Genomic DNA, 15,461 nt, shown 5'->3' with positions numbered 1-15,461 from the left:
TCTCCCACATTTAAAACAGAGCTCCCCACTTGTTGACGCTAGAAAAATACCTTAGTGTCAGAGCACAAATGCGGATGTCTCCCTCTGTGCTTGGTGCTTTTCAGGTTTCTTTCTGTCTCTTTTCCACTTTGAAGGGAAAATAAAAATCATTTTGATTTTTAAAGGATAAAACAGATTTTTAAAAACGTTGAACAGACACTCATCACCCATTTTCCCCTTCATTCAAATCAAGTGCTCTTACGATAGAATCTGAGAAAAAGAGAGGAGCGAAAACACAACAGATGACAGGCGCAGACAGGAACAGTGGCAGCGTAACCGTCCTGTTCCTCGGCCCTTTAGGGAGCGTGCTCCTTCACGCTCATTAAGCTAAACTACCTCTGATGCTGGGGGCTGAGTGCGCTGAGTGTGCTTCGTTTTCAAAGCATTAGCAGGGTCAGTTAGCAAATCCCCACAACCGAGAGTAGTAAAAATGCATTGGACAGTAGAGCAGTATCACGTAGCGTCATTCTTCTAAGAATTACCATTTTACGTTTCAGTTTTTCTATGTCAGTCCTACACGTTGAATCCTATTCATTTTGTGAATTTGAGGGAAGTTTAGTATTTGGCTCCAAAAATGGGAAACTGCACATGTAGTGAAAAGGGCATGGGTTTGGGGCTTTGAACGCAGACACAAGTTGATTTGGCCAGTAAATCCTCTGCACTCCTTTGCTCAGCCTCATAGGGACTATGGAATTTTGTGGGTTTAACTTAGTTCTTTTGATCTTGTGGACACGACACCGATCACATTTCGTCTGCTCAGCATTTTCTTTCAAGAGCTACCACTCTCTCACCTAACAAGGCTGCCAAGGTCTTACCTCCTCTGTGAGGTGACTGACAGGGCGGGCCACACCCTCAGCCCTGATGGCCACGGTGATCAGTGTGGAAGGCACCCACAGGATGTGGATTATTTTGAGCTGAAGTTCATTAAGGCCCAAAAGACTCAGGAAGAGCTTTTGACCTCTCCCTTAACTACCTAAGAGAATTGAGAGGGAGGGCCTGGTTTAAGAAGAGAGCCATCCCCAGGGACCCCTACAAAGAGTGTGGGTAGGTGTGGTGAGCTGGGGGCAGCTGGCAGGGTCCGGACATCAGAGCCCTCTCCGTGTCCCATTGTCTCTGTGGTTGGAGGTGAACATTTGTTTACCACACATTCGCTCTTCCCTGCTTCCTGTGAATTATCTTCCTTCCCTTCCAAGTCCCAGACCTCTGCCACCTCCTCCTGAGCTCAGGATGGAACATGAGCCTCAGCTGCCTGCCTGCCTTTGACCCCTTCAATGTTTGTGTGACCCCGCTATGTGCATGTGATTACAGTTGCTTTTCTCCTGTTGATCTGTCTCATGTCAATTTAATGATTAGCTCGGCTAAAAGGACCTAGAAGTGCAGAGGAGAATTTTCAAGCTCTTTTTTTTTTTTTTTTGGCTTCATTTTGTTTAGACCAATTGGAGTCCTGACAAGAGTATTTTGGTTATTCATTGGCAAAACTGGAATGCTAATGCTTTTTCCCTAAAAGATCCATTGTGATGGTGGAATGAGATGACGTGGGTGAAAGGGAGCTGCACACGTTACTTCTGGGCGGTCGTTACGACGGCAGGTGAAGGACTTGGAGCGACTCCACTGCCTTTGAGCTGAGGGAGGTAAGGGAGTGAGCACTGCGCTAAGGTCCTCGTGTTCTCTAGGGAAGTTGTCAGTTCTAAGATTAACCTTGGTCTTCTGCTTTAAGGCATCGTTGCTCCAAGTGAATTGTGCTTATACTAACAGGAAAGGAATAAAAGCCCCATGGCCACTGGTGTCCATTTATTCAGCAAATATTCACGCGCGCCTCTGCATATCAGGCGCTGGGGTTGTAGCAGTGGGGATGTGGCAAATCAGCTTCCCCCACGGGGCTTCATTTCAGCACAGACGCTGGCCTGTGCACAGGAACATACTCCAAGTAGGGCTCGGGTCAGCATTCGGGTCCTGGAGACATGACTAAGAATTCCAGTTTCATGGCTTAGCCGCCCCTGTCCCTGGGGGGAACATGAGGAGGCTAAACACCAGGTTATTTGATTCATTTCTTCAGTTACTTGCATGTATTTCTGACCAAAATCTGCCCTGATTTTCTTTGCATTAAACTTGGCAAAATAGAGGGATTAGCAGATACAAACTACTATCCACAAAATAAACAACAAGGTCCTACCGTAGAGCACGGGGAACTATATTGGGTAGCTTGTAATAACCTATCATGAAAAAGAGTATGAAAAAGAATATGTATGTGTGTGCACAACTGAATCACTATGCTGTACACCTGAAACTCACACACTGTAAATCAACTACACTTCAACAAATTTTGGCAAAATGGGAAGATGGATTTGCAGATGATCTCAGGGTCCGTGAATGAGGCACCACGGAGGAGGCAGAAGCAGTAAGACAGCTATGAATTTTGCCCATTCAGCAGTTCCCACCCCCCTGCCAGGCTGCCCCGCCAAGCGTACCAGGAGTGTTTGCTCAGCCTCACACTTCCAGGAGGGATCTTGTTTGGAATAATGAAAAATAGCCCTCACCCAGTGTTACACATCAACGGATTTATCTAAAGTTTAAATCTTCACTTTGGGGCTTCCGTTGAGCTGCGCTTCCCCTGCCTTTTATTCATTCTAGCGCTGTGAACCAAATGCAGTCAATGTGCAGAGAGCAATGGGGGGCGTCTCGTGGAAGGAGTGAAAGCTCTGGAATCAGACGGATGAATGGGAGTCCCGTCTCTGCCACTTAGCGCTTGGCAAACAGGTGCTTAATCCATGTCTAAGTCCGCAGAAGACTCGACTGAACTCATGCTACCAATTTCACATGCAGTCTCACTCCCTCAGCCCTCATCCATGCGTGATCCCAGTATCCTCTCTCCATCACCATGCCAAACTACTGAAATCGTTGCTAAATTTTCAGGCTTTGAGGATCTTTTTTACTTTCCTTTTGTTTTCAACAATAAATTTGTAATTATGAAATTTAGAGAAAGTTAAAATAACAACAATAAAATCAAGAATACCTTTTTTCTCGCCACCAAGAATTAACCATCAGGAAGACCTATCATGTTTGCTCAGTTTGTCAAAGATGCAAAACATAGCACGAAGCCAAAGTCCCCTTTAAGCATCATTACTAGTCTCACCTACCCATTTTTCAGAGTCAATCAGTGTAATTAGTGGTAGCTTTCTAGTTCATCTAAATGTGTACGTATTGACTACATAATGTTGCTTTGTGCGTTTTTATTCATTCACTTATTGTAAGTATCTTTTTAATCTTGCTTTTCTCACCCAATATTATGTTTTTATTGTCTCTTGATGTAGAGTATCCTATTTTATGGCTTTATTTTATTTATTCTTTCCCTACTTAGTGGTCATTTAGGTTGCTTCCATTCAAAGATGTCATAAGTATCCATCTTTGTTTCTTCAGAAATTTTCTAACATGTACCATTTAAACATTTGGTACTGGGAAAGATTATGACACAGTATTAAAACCTAAGATATCCTCTGGTGGTAGAGTTACATTGATGCTAAAATTCTCTTCCCGTTTCCAGCATTGACAGTAGAGTTTTGATTTGCAAAGTGTCCCAAATCCCTTTCTCCATCTTTCCCCTCTATTCCGCCTGCCTTCCACACGTCTCCTGCCCCTCCTCATGGCTCCACTCATAAGCCAGCATCCCATCCTATTAATGCTTTACCCGGTGTAGCGGCTCAGAGGATGTACATATATATTACTTTCCTGTGACACTTGCTTCAGAAATAGCAAAAATAAATCTGATGGGAAAAAAATCACAGAGTAAGATCTATTCTTTATAATGCCAGCTATCAGGCTGATATGAATGACTCAGATTCAGGAAGTGACAAGTAATGTATTGTCATTTTTGAAACAGAAATTGCTAATCCTTAACCCTTGATCACCCAGATCATCGCAGGGAAGAGTCTCTTGGTACTCCCTGAATGAGGGTAGCAGGCAGCCAACCCAATGCAATTCATATCCATCCCTTTGTATGTCAGGCCTCATCGCTGAATATTTCATAATGGGAGCCAGGTAGTCAAGCAAATATTTGAAAGAGAAAAAGGAGATAATAAAGTTAAGTGACAGGGTGAGGAGGAGGAGGAAAACCTTAGGTGCTAACACTTTTTTCCTGGATTTAGACTGGATTAAAAACACTCAGACACACATAGGTAAGATATTGTATTTTCACACACGAACTTTTAAATTTTATTGCTCTGTTTATATGTGGTTTGTGAAGAGGAAACAGATGCTTGGATGGAGGCTACACTTCTTACCAGTGGCAAGTTGGTATTTGAACACATGTCAGCTGCTCCAAGTTCAGTGCTCTCTCCACTGTGCAGTTTTGAGGACCATAGCTCAGACAGTGAAGCAGTGGTCTCAGCAAATCAATACTTCACTTCCGGGGTAAGGGCTCAACGTCATTGCAGTGTTGCCATGAACGGGGCACTCAGTGTAGACGGTGTAATGGTTTGGAAGGATATCACTCATATGCGGAATCTAAAAAAGGGGCACAAATGAACTTATTTACAAAACAGAAACAGACTCACACACAGAGAAAACAAACTTATGGTTACTGGGGGGGAGGGGAGTGGGAAGGGAAATTGGAGGATTGAGATTTGCAGATAATAACTACTATAAACAACAAGTTTCTACTGTAGAGCACAGGGAACTATATTCAGTATCTTGTAGTAACCTAAAATGAAAAAGAATATAAAAGCAGATACATGTATGTATATGTATGGCTGAAACATTATGCTGTACACCAGAAATTAATGCAACATTATAAACTGCCTATTCTTCAATAATTAAAAAAAAGAGACAAAAATGGAGGCAAAATAAAGATTTTTTTATACCCAAAAAAGCTGAGAGTAATTCTTTGTTTCTTTGTATGTGTCCTTAAAAAAGTCTATCCTTTTTTCCCTCGGCTTCTTTTAAAATTATATATATATATTTATATATATATATATATATAAATATATATATATATATATCAGTTTCACTATGATAACTAACTTAGTGCTTTTATTTTATATTTTCCTAGTTGGTATTTGTTAGGTTTCACAAATATGTGGACAGTTTCAATTCTGGAAATTCATCATTTCTGGAAAATTTTTAGTTATTACTTCTTCAAATATTGCTTACACATCTTTCTTTTCATTCCTTCCTTCTGGGTCTCCAATTAGGCATATGACAGACCTTCTTCTTGTGATATGTGTTATGGTTCCTGCACTTAAAAAATATTTTTAGTCTTTTGTTACTCCATGTTTCATTCAGGTGATTTCTTCAAACCTATTTTCTGTGTCACTAACTCTTCAGCTGAGTCTTAATTAGTCTTAACTCTTCCAATTAGTCTTAATTCCAGTATTGTATTTTCAGCTTTAAACTGTGTACTTGGTTTTCCTCCAAATCATCTGTATCACTGTGTAATAGTTTCCATTTTGCTGCTGATAATTTTAAGCTTGGCTTATAATAATAATAGTTTCATACTCTGTTGTCTGATAATTCCACTGCCAAGGAGTTCCTGTGGGTCTATTTCAGTTTTCTGTTGTTTCTGCTGATTCAAGTTCATAGGATCTTATTTTTTCAAGTATTTAGTTATCTTAGACCTTGCTGGGTACCTGAAATTATAGGAGTAATTTGAGGTCCCAGGTGATACAAACTTGTCTTAAATATCTTTAGAATCTCTATAAATTATAAAATTTTGTCGTATCTGTCTGAGTTGACTAGTGAGCTACAAATTAACAAGATTCCATTATATTGTTGAGAAATATATGTGTGTACTTACCTTAATCTATTTATTCATATCATTAAATGCCTTCATCTGGATGCTAACCTGACCTAATAGCTAACTCTGGACCAGGCATTTAGAGTCCTGATTTTTGAATATTTTATTAGAACTGTTTTTGACTAATTTTCTGGTTTCCCTTTTAAGCTTCCTGTTGTGTACTGTGAACAGTAAAATAAATTATTCCAGATATAACATTCTGAGTCACATGGCTTTTAGAGTTTTTATTGATTAAAACATGTATTTATATTGGCTGAATTAAAAAATCCTGTTTTTTCAAAAAAAATTAATTTCTATACATGATTTCTTTTTGTCCCTACTACTTTAAAAGATACGAGTTCAAATAGTGGGATAGTAGCAATGCCTTTGCACAGGAACAGTCATACAAATATTGCACTGTAATTTGTCCTGATTATATTGATGGCTTCTTACAGAATCTATGAGATTTTAATCATAATGATATGGCCCCCTGAAGACTATATCCAACAGCTACCTGCCTGATATTACAGAATGCTGTAGACAAAAGAAATATGTTTTAAAAGTAACTTTGATATAATTTAAGCTTATTAATTATTAAGCATGGGACTCATTCTTTTCTAGGAGCTGCTAGTAATTGTGTCTTCTCGAATTCAATATTCATTCCAACAAAAAGATAAAACCAAATTGCAGCAAGCCATAAAAATTCCTTTTCTCGCTCACATTTCTTACCAGACTAGTATTTTATTTTAACTCTTTCTTCAGCTTTAGTACGTCTAAACCTAAGTGTCTTACAGTCATCCCTCTGATTATAACACTGTTCCTTTGGGAAAAACGAGGCTTTGCATTATACTGTTTTTCCAAATGCTTCCAGGATTAGAAACACATTATTCAAACAAGTCATAGGCGTATGGGTTTACTTAAAATTTATTTCTTTTGCAACACAAGAATAAAATGTTGGTCTGTTTATAACTGGGTCACCAGATAAATTTTCCTTTTTCTGCAGAGGACAGAATCATGCCCAGACTTTAGATACAGGAGGAAAATATGCGCACATGTGGGAATTGACATCATTTGAATCGGTTGCCTTCCTCTCTGCCCATATCTCTTTTCTTCATCATACTTCGCTCTCCTCATAGACTCTGTACTGAAACAAAACAAAGCAAAACAAAAATGAAATCAGATGCAGAAATGGAGTTTTCTTTCCTTCACATATAAGAAACGTCTGTATTTTGGTCTACACTGGGAACAAAGTAATTTCACTTTTCTTTGATTTGTGTTTTCTTATTTGTTGAATAGAATAGTAATTTCTCACTTCAGTGGGTTTTTTTAGCCTTTTTTGGGGGGTGGGGATAACCATATCACTTTTTCAGTAGCCTTCTCAAAAACGTCTAATTTTCTCAGCATTTTTTCTATTTATTCTTTAATGTGTCATAATCAATTTACTCTTCTGTAGCTTGGTTATTTTTTTCCCCTCAGCAAAATCTTGGCAGTCTGTCCATGAAGGAGACTTGCATAGGTCTCCGTCATTTTTTATACTATAAGATATCATGTATTATATATGGAGCACAAATATACTATACATTGTGTAACCTATTTAACAACTGTGCATAGTTTATGACTTATGTCCAAGTTTAAAATTTTTACCACTACAAACACTGCAGTGACAGATGTCTCTGCACTGGTTTTTCTGGCCCCGGTGTGTCTAGGATAAATAATGACATTTGGAATTTCTGAGTTGAAGGGTATGAGCATTTATAATTTTTAAATAAATTTTCAATTTTTTTCCCAAAGAGGCTGTAATAATTCACAGCTCTTCCAGCAGTCCATGGCATTGCAGTTTCTCTAACTTTGGCCTGGATTTAGTCAATTTACATTTGTCAACATAATGAATAAAAAGTGGTCATTTTAATGTGTGTTTCCTTGATCACTACTTACATTTAACGTAATTTCCTGTTTATTGGGTATTTGAATTTGCTTGTAGGGGAACACCTGTTCTGATGCATTCCTTATTTTTCTACTTTTTGGTCTTTTTTCCTAATCAATTTGTGAGCCATAATCTGGATACTAATCATGTGTGTGTTATTTTGTTACATGTGTTTTCTGCCATTGTCCTTAAATAGTACTTTTTTTTTTTCAACTTTAACTAATCTTTTCATTTTCAGTTAGTGTCCAATTTACAGAAAAGTTGCAAAGGTCAAACAGAATGTTCCTGTACACCCCTCACCCAGTTTCCCTTATTGTTAATGCTTCTAATTACGAAAGTTCATTTGTCACAACTGAGGAACCAATACTGGTATCTTTTTTAGTGGCTAAAGTCTATCCTTAACTCACACTTTGTTAATTTCCCCCAGTGCTGTTTTTCTGCCCCATGATTCTGTTCAGGACACCAGGTGCCATTAGTTGTCATGTCCCCTTAGCCTCCTCTGCATTGTAATGTGTTCTCAGACTTTCCTTTTTTTTTTTTTTTTAATGACCTTGACAGTTTTGAGGAGTACTGGTCACGTATTTTGTCCTTCAATTTTACAAAATTGAATTTTGTTGGTCTGTTTTTTTCATAGTTTGCCTGGGATTGTGGTTTGCAGAAGAAGATGAGAGAGGGGAAGTGTTGTCTCGCCATATTATACAAGGGTCCATGCTCTCTTCCTGATTTACCCCTGATGATGTTGACCCTAACCTCCCGGGGAAGGGGATGTGTGAAGTAGGAAGTCCTAGGTGAATCACAGACTTGCAATCGTACATTTGCTTTTTATTTTTTTCTTTAGAAATTAAAATATTTCTATATTGCTTTAATAAGAGCTAATTGGCACAAAAAGCAAAATCAGAATATGGGTAATTGAGTTTATTGAATTACCTCAAGTAACTGCATGTTAAATATTTATAAAGTCTGTTGTTTTTATGAGTTTATTTATGAAAGATAGATTTTGCCCAAGAGATTACCCTGGTTAAACTTTCTCTGAGGCTATTTGGTTAAAAGGAATGGTTTCCTATGTTTGTTTTTTAATAGTAATCAACATGACAGGAAATAAACAGAATAAAGAATAGTACAGTGCATTTTGCATTTATAATAATATAAATTTGCAATTATGTCTAATGACCAACATTAAGTACAGTGTATTAAATTATTCAAATTGCTCTTTGGTATAAATTATGCCTTTGATTAGATTTACGGTGGTAGCTCTGAGATGTAAACTAAATATTGTGACATACTTTAATTGAAATAAATGCTTGTACTTTAATTAATGGCAATTTTTTAGGTCATTAACTCTAGAAATTTGTTTTTATAGTCTATTCAGAATTCTACAGTCAAATGAATTAAGACATTGGCAGCATGGGTTTATTAAGAACAAATCAATGTCATATAAACCTGGTAACATTTTTCGGAGATAATGGTAAGGCGTCACATAAAGTTTGCAATGCAAAGGAGTGAAAAATGTCTATCTCTGTCTCTTCTGAATCCTGCCTACTTTTTTCCAAATAATGGTTGGCGGGCAAATGATATGTAGACCTTATGGTGTGTGAATTTTGCTCTCCTGTTGATTAACCCATCTGAGAATTCTTCAGTAGTCCTGATGAAATGCAGCCACATTTTAACCTCAAGTCCAGAGTAGGCAGTGTCAGCAGGGTTATGTCCGTGCGTCTTAGTTCATGGGCATCATCTGGAGGGAAGGGCAGTGTCTTTATAAATTATCTTACAAAACTTTACCAAACACTTGTTTTTCACTTCTGCAACGCTGAAGGAGTAAAACCTTTGAAAGACATTGAGCAAAGTATCAATGTCTAAAGGATATTTCTTAAAGTAGGGGCCAAGGACCCGTATCAAAATCACCTTGAGCGCACATTAAGATGCAGACCTGCTGAATCATATGCTGAGGAATCGGACAGGCATCTGCATGGTTGCCATCTCTGGGTATTTGTATGCAAACTAAAGTCAAGGTCCGCTGGTAGGAAGGGCACTGCTTTATTTATAAATATGTGTGGGAGAATGAGAATGAATGCACAAAGTTCTCAATTAGAAAGGACTTCCTGCCAAATAAATGTCTGTGACAGGCAGTTTTGTGTTTCTGAGGCTATGATTTTCCATGTAGCTTGTCTTTGTTCCTTTAACCCTTTGGGGCAATTGACAGTGTTGCACTCCACCTCGTGGCTACCCAGTGTCTCTGCAGTACTAGGTGTAACCTCCCTGAGGGCAGGAGCATGTGGCGTCATCTCCACCTCCTGATAACACCTATTTGACTGGGGGCATAGGAGTATTTGATGATCTGAATTAGGAAAACAGTTAGCTAATGAGACTGAGATAAAGAGTTAGCGTTGCTGAACATTTGTATTATTATCAGGCCCTATGGCAAGTCATGATAAATGATACTGCAAACCATGGACATAGTTTCTGCCCACCAGAGAGTGATACACTCAGTTTTCCTGATCATCTCCTAACATCTTCCTCGCTTATTCCAGGGCAAACCTCTGCTGTCATTTTGCTTTACACGTACGTAACAGCTTCTTCCCAGCCTCGAGGGACATTTCCCGGCTCCCATCGTAATGTTCATTGGGCACAGGGGAACCAATGTTTTGATTAAATATATACTGACTCTTATAAATGTATTCTTGATTATTTAGGTAATAATAATAAAAGTAATGCAGAAAATGTATTAAAGACGCGTAATTCATCCTAACCTTGTGATAACAGATGCATATGTGTTGAGTTCTGTTTTCCGTCTTACTTGCTAGAAAATTATGAGATCTTCCCTGTATCCCCTCAACAAACTCAGAATGCTTTTCCTGTCCCTTGGGTTTGGGGACAGAGCAGAGGCAGGGGCGGGGAGCAGGACTGAAGAGAAGTGTGGTTGTGTTTTCTCTGACTTCCTCGATCCAGGCCACACAACTATCTAGTAAGTGACAAGATCGCCCTTTTATAGGTCACCTGCCTCCTGGAAATAGTATCACAGAGGGGATTACTGCTTTGTAAATTTAATACTTTTCAGCCAGCCACATTACAGAATTGCTTTCCACAAGCGCCGCCCTGTGCAGTCCTGTACCACCACGGCAGGTCATGCCAGGAAGTGTGTTCAAGCCGAGTCCTCCCTACAGGGGTGCTCTGTCTTTTCGGGGTGTCCTGCCTTTGGTCTCAGCATCTGGTACGTGAGGTGCATCCTTCCTCCCTGGCTCCCTGTGCTTGCTTAGTCCCTAGACTTTGCTCTGGTGTAGACTCTGGCTTTCTGGTAGATGAGCTGTCTTTCTGAGAACCCCATCTTTCTTGGCTGAGACCCTTGGCCTCACCGCTCTCTAGATTCAACGCCTTACTTAGATTTGCACTATGCTAGTGATTCAGCCAGAGCATGGTCAGCAGGGGCCGTAGACTTGACTGTAGTCTTTGTCAATCAAGAGAGGCCATCTCTGTCCCACCCACTTCTGCCTGACATCCTGAATTGTGAAGCAAGCCTTGGCTGAAAATTTTATTCACCCTTTTCTTAGAAGATTTTTGCCATATTACGATTAAAAACAAAATAAAAAAATTAAAATCTGCAATTTAAAAGGCAAAACATTTGAAGTGTATACAAAAAGATTTTAAGTTAATAGCTCACTGTGATCCAGATTCAAGGGGGAAAGGCACAGGCTAGGGCCAGTGACCACGGTTCGTGTGCTGGGCGGTTGCCGTCTTTTCTGGTCACCCAGCATGCGTCACCCCCTCTCTGCGGGACTTCTCTTTGGAGAGATGGTTCTGTCCTGCTGTGGCTGGTCTGGGTGGGGTGGTAAAGTCAGGTGTCTGCCCTTTTGTGAGGGATGCGGGGGGTGGGTGTCTGTATGTCCTTTATCACCACCCTGTGCTGGCCAAGGTGAAACCATGGAAACCATGGAGCTGCCTTTTTTTCACTTTTCTAAGCTGGGTTCTTCAGTCTGCCCTCCAGTCTTGGGAGCTTTCGTAGAGTTTCCTGATAAATCACATTTTGCTTCATCTAGCCAGAGTTTGGCTGTTGTTGCTCAAAACTGAAGAATCCTCACCCAGTGAAAAGGGTAAGTGTTAGGGAGCATGTTGCTGTCTGGAAGGTGCTGCTGGGTGTCTGTTTTGTTCCAAATGGGGCAGGGGACCCTCCCGTCTTTGCTACTGTGGTATCCTTATTTTCAGCCTATGATTCCTTAGGTTTAATGCTCTAGCCCGTGAATCAGGCAAACATGTTCACACGTACCTGTTTACATCCTAAGGAATTTACAAAGTAATCCCCGTGGATGACGACCTCTCTGGGAGCCAGGTGAGCTATGAAACGTCAGTCCCCTGACATTCAACAGGGAGTCACGTGCCACATTCTTTAAACTGTACGTTAATCAAAATCATTAAAGAAGTTAGCTGCACGAGCCAGCCTCATTAGTTTTAATCCATTCTGTGATGTGTCACGAAATACAGAGATCACGTGCCTGGATCAGGAGGCAGGATGCTCTCAGTAGCTCTCGCCACTGGCTTAAATGAATGCTGATTCTCACCTAATTCACAGGTTTTGATGGCCAATAAGCTTAATTAATTCATAACTGATGCCTTAGCCCTTGTTTCCCAGAAAGAGTGTCATTGTTTACCAATTTCTATAATTCACTGCAGAGAAAAAACAAAACAAAACAAAACGGTGTCTGTGGGATTTGCAGTTTTGAAGCCCTGAAGACCACAGCCATCAGGTGAGGAGACGTCCCTCAGCGGTTTCCGCGTCTCCCGCTGTTGTAACTGGACAGCTTGCACTTTGATTTTCATGACTGAGGAATCTAAGCCATGCATTTCATTTATCGAGTAACTTTTCATTTTTATTTATACAAATGTATATTTTCCAGCTTCATTGAGGTATAACTGACAAATAAAATGGTTTTTATTTAAAATGTACAACTTCATGATTTGATATATATATATACACGTACATTGTGAAATGATTACCAGAATGAAGTTAATCGCAGTTACCATGTTGTGTGTGCATGTGTGTGTGTGGTGAGAATGCTTCAGGTAGATGACTTGTTCAGCAGATTTCAAGCAGACAATGTAGCATTATTAACCACAGTCGCCGCACTGTACATTAGATTACCAGAACGTATTGCTCTTATAACTCAAAATTCGTACCCTTTGACCAGTATCTCCTCATTCCCTCATCCCCTCATGCCTTGGCAACTACCAATCTATTCTCTCTTTCCATGAGTTTATTTATTTATTTATAAAAAATTTTTAATTTTTATTTATTTATTTATTTTGTATTTTTTAGGGAGGAGGTAATTAGGTTTGTTTATTTGCTTTTTTTTTTTTAAAGGAGGGAGTGGGGATTGAACCCAGAACCTCGTGCATGCTAAGCATGCGCTCTACCGCTGAACACACCCTCCCCTCTTCTGTTTCCATGATTTTAACTTTTTTTTCTGTGTAATAATTTTTAATACTTATCTTTATGGAATAATATTTTATTTACCTTTGTGGAAATTTACAAAAGAAAATATCATACGAGATCTTGCCTTTCGAAAAACAGACCTTTCAAGTGTCTTTGCTCTTCATGTTCAGATTTACACCTGGAACAGGAAAAAGTGGAGAAGTCCCGTGATGTGATGATGCTCCCGCGTGTTGAGAGCTTCGACAGCACAGTGACTAACATCAGTGGCTGGGGAGCTGAAATGTCTTGCAAGCATCAGAATTCTCTATTATTAAGCGTATGTCCTGGGATGTGTTGGCTGTGCAGAGAGGGGCCGGACAATGAACCTTTAGTTGTGTTGAAACTGCTAATTCCTGCTGTCACCACCAGGGGATGTTCTAGGCACATTTTTTGTCGGAGCATCTCGCGTTGACTGAAATAGCCAGTCCTTCCAACAGAGGTAGCAGAGCGGCTCCGAGGATGTGGAAAATCTCAATGTCAACAGCCGCTCATAAAATGGAAAAGAACATGGTATCAGCTGTGTGTTTAGAAAAGTCTGAGGCGTTTAGCCTAACTGTTCTTGAATCATTACTGTGATACTGACAAGCAAAGCTATTTCTGAGAAATCTGTCAGATTTAGTCCTCGACTGCATGGTTAATAGAGAAAATAGCCAGGCTACCCCCATGACAGTTCTTCAGTTTTGGGCAAGCAGCCATTTTGGTTATTAGATTAAAAAAAAATAAATCCTTGCAGGGAGACGAGGGAGAGACACAGGAGAAGAGAATAGAGGGGAATATTTTAGGGGAATTTTAGTGCAGTGTTCTTTAGCTCAGGAAGGGGAAAGATAGGAAAATCGGCCCTACATTTACCCTCCAAATAAGCTGTAAAATGCTATCAAAAGAGTAGGGAGAGCACCTGTTACAGATAAGAGCTTTCAAAACTGACATCGTATAGCCAGGTCGGTTATCAAATGTCAAATGTCAAATGTCGAAAACAACTTAGAGGTTGAATCTCCTGTCAGCTCAAAAGGAGACGTAGTTAAGCTGAAAAGCAACCTGTTTCCCATCGGTTTCACCTCATTATGTAAGTGATCCCCCTTGGCGCATGCTGCATGAACACTTGAGAAGATGTGATATATACTGAAATGTTATTAGAGGTAAATCATTTGTGTGTACATCTGCGTATGTGCGTGTGTGTATGTGCGTGTATGTGTACATGCATCAATGAAAAGCACAGAAAATGTTTTTTGGAGTTTGAGGGCATGGGTTTTAATATAATACATATTTTAAAGGACATTCTCTGCTTTTAATAAAAAAGGGGTACTTATTTATTTATTTAAGAATATATAACATGAGATCTATCCCCTTAACAGGTTTTAAAGTGCAGACTATAGCATTACCTACGGGCACAATATTGTACAGCAGATCTTTGGAACTTCCTCATCTTGAATAACTGAAAGTTTATGCCAGTTTGGTTAGCAAGTCCCCGTCTCCCCTCCCCCAGACCATGACCCCATCATTCTCCTCTGTGCTTCTATGAATCTGACTACTCCAGGTACATGGAATCACGCAGTATTTGTCCTTCTTTGCTTATCTCACCTATTTCCCTTAGCATACTGTCCTCAACGTTCATCCATGTTGTCACAGATGGCAGGATTTCCTTCTTTTTGAGGCTGACGAGTATTCCATTGTAGGTATGCGCCACATTTTCTTTATCCATTCATCCATCGATGCACCTTTAGGTTAATCCCACATCTTGGCTATTGTGAACAGAGCTGAACTACATTTATTATTATAAGGTTTTGATTTATTTTTTATAAGATCCTCATAGTAAAATAATGAGATGTTTCAAATAAATTGTAGTGACAGTTACAAGATAAAAGATGGACAGTGGTTCTGTTTTGCCAACTTATAGTGAAAAATTTGGCACCTGAACCCCTCTAGGCACGGAATCCAGTAGGGAGGTGGACTTGGTGTACAAGTCAAGGTCCTGGTTGCAGTCCCCTGGAACTTGAAGAGACTTGCGAATGGCTTCTTCCTAGAATCTAGTGTCTGGAGTTCCACTGCCACACTGGTTACCTCCTGCCCACCTGCTTGTTCTGTGAACACAGGCCATCCAGACAGCGGGGGCACTGTAGCAGCTCACAGGAGTATTGTGAAAATGGAAGGCAGTAACAGATGTGGTGTGCGTAGCCAGTGCCTGGCCCATAGTAGGCACTGAATAAATCTCAACCATTATTTTTTCATTATTTCTGTTTCTTGCCAGCCATAGCTGTACCATAAGAAGACCA

This window comes from Camelus bactrianus, chromosome 29 (assembly GCF_048773025.1).
Source record: "Camelus bactrianus isolate YW-2024 breed Bactrian camel chromosome 29, ASM4877302v1, whole genome shotgun sequence".
NCBI lineage: Eukaryota > Metazoa > Chordata > Mammalia > Artiodactyla > Camelidae > Camelus > Camelus bactrianus.
Note: the sequence above shows the minus strand (reverse complement) of the source record.